General features: G+C 44.4%; 2 protein-coding genes across 10 annotated transcripts in view; both read right to left on the bottom strand.

Moving 5' to 3' along the window:
• SP100 (SP100 nuclear antigen) overlaps positions 1 to 1,987 on the bottom strand; it is a 75,453-nt gene that overhangs the window by 711 nt on the left and 72,755 nt on the right. The window lies entirely within an intron of this gene.
• Positions 1 to 1,987, bottom strand: part of LOC111732077 (nuclear body protein SP140-like protein) — an 18,940-nt gene that overhangs the window by 15,926 nt on the left and 1,027 nt on the right. The window contains exon 1 of one of the 2 annotated variants that reach the window (XM_023523851.1): positions 1,337 to 1,981. The exons of the other annotated variant lie outside the window; for it this stretch is intronic. The gene's annotated coding sequence lies outside the window, so the exon portion shown is untranslated. Of the gene's footprint in view, positions 1 to 1,336; positions 1,982 to 1,987 lie in introns of those variants that run through there. 2 annotated transcript variants of the gene reach the window in all.

Genomic DNA, 1,987 nt, shown 5'->3' with positions numbered 1-1,987 from the left:
GTAAGCACTGGAGTCCAGGGCCTTGATGAGCCATCAGGTCGTAGGAAATGTCAGGAAACCAGCTATTGCCTCTCGATTTTGCTGAATAAGCACATAGTACAAGCCATAGGCGCCCTCCCCTTTGGCATTGCCATATGTATACCCAGGATCTATGCTGCTTTTTGGAAAGGAAATTTCCTGAGAGAGTGTCATATGTTTTTCATTTGCCTGTAGAGTCATTCTCCACTCCTCTCTATCAGGCTCTCCATGCTGTGAGGCCCTTGATAATCAGGTGGATATAATGATTCATCTTAGAGACGTCATCTAGCCTCTCTCTTGGGCCACTCTAGTGTTTGCTCAAGAAGCCCATTGCGGATTAAGATGTACAAATTGCCAGTTATAAAAAGTTGCGGAATGTAAAGTACAGCATAGCGAACATAGTAATATTGTAATAATTATGGATGGTGTGGGAGTGATCACTTTGTAAGGTATATGAATGTCTACCACTATGTCATACACCTGAACCTAATATAATATTGTATGTCAACTGTAATTGAAAAAAAAAAAAGAGGCCCATTACAAAGTCTGTAGTGTAGGGTTGAGGACTACATGTGAGCTCAACAAAAAAGTGTGGATCTTTCTTCTGCCTCTGCAGATTGCTGCTGAATCCCTGAGGTGGTACCACTCCCTGGGAGCTACCTGAGATCGGGGGTTATGTTAGATTCCTCCAATAGTGGAAGGCAATGCTCTGTCCTCATAGGGACACACGTTCCGGGTACCCACCGTCTTCTGCCCCCACCACCATTTGTAGAATCACTTTATCAATCTATGTTAGCCCACATACCGTCACCTCTGACCAAGGATACATTCTACAGCAAAAGAAATGCAGCAGTAGGTTCACATCCTCAGAATTCATGGGCCTTATCACATGTACCATGTGACCCAAGGTCAGCTGACTTGATAGACTATGGGAAGAATGGCCTTCTGAAGGCTCATCATAGCCCCAGCTTTTCCAGCTTTGTGAAGTTCCCATGGAAGGTGGTATATGCTTTAAACTAGCAGCTAATGTATGGTGGCATCACCCTATAATGTATGGTGTCATCACCCCACTCAGGTTTGGGAACCAAGTGGGGGAGGTGAGGTGGTGGTGGACACCTCTTTTTGTTATACTTCTCATTAATCTACTGCTGCCAGCACCGTTAAGTAGCTCTGGGTCATATTTCTGGGTAATTAAGGACGCTGCTCTCTCTGCACCAAGATGCATACAACCAGAGACAGACTTTGCAGGCTGAGTGTGCACGGTGAGAGGAGCTATAACACAATAAGGAAGGGAAAGAGGGGGCCAGGGTTCACTAACCTGTCGGCATCTATGTGCTGGATGTGGCATTTCTCATGAAAGGAACTTGGACAAGTATCACAGCAGTATAGCGTTCCTCCCTTACGGCATACCTTACATGTATTTGAGTTTTCCGGCTAGAAGGGGAAATGATGCAGAAATCATTCAGTCGGCAAGAGCCCAGAAGGTCAACTTGCTGGGACTCTAGAACACACAACCTTTGCTCGTACCAAGGTGGCACTTGTAAATTTCTGCCCTCAAAATGGTAAGGAACAACAGTGAGCAGAGATTTCAGAAGACATTCTAGTCTGCAGTGAAGTTCAGGAGAAAGTGGCTGCATGTTAGATCAGGAAAGTTTTCCTTATGAAGACAGATTCTGACATTGAAAGGCAAGCAACAACAAAAAAGGATGAATTAAAGATAAACTGAGCAATTTATTTTTCTGCTGGCAAAATCTGGCTCAGGAATATGGTGTCTTATCTGGTTGTCTACAATGCATCATCTAAATTGACTCAGCAAAGAGTGATTTACTGATAATTTAATATGACGGAATAAACTTCTGAGATACCACTGCACCCCATTTTCTCAGACATAAGTTCCCCATGAGTTGAAGGGCCTGGGAAGGGATTCTTAGATTATGGAGAGCCCCTGGGCCTGTGACGGTACCTCTGG

The sequence above is a fragment of the Pteropus vampyrus genome, unplaced genomic scaffold, assembly GCF_000151845.1.
Source record: "Pteropus vampyrus isolate Shadow unplaced genomic scaffold, Pvam_2.0 Scaffold423, whole genome shotgun sequence".
NCBI lineage: Eukaryota > Metazoa > Chordata > Mammalia > Chiroptera > Pteropodidae > Pteropus > Pteropus vampyrus.
Note: the sequence above shows the minus strand (reverse complement) of the source record. Positions and strands in the feature narration are given on the sequence as shown.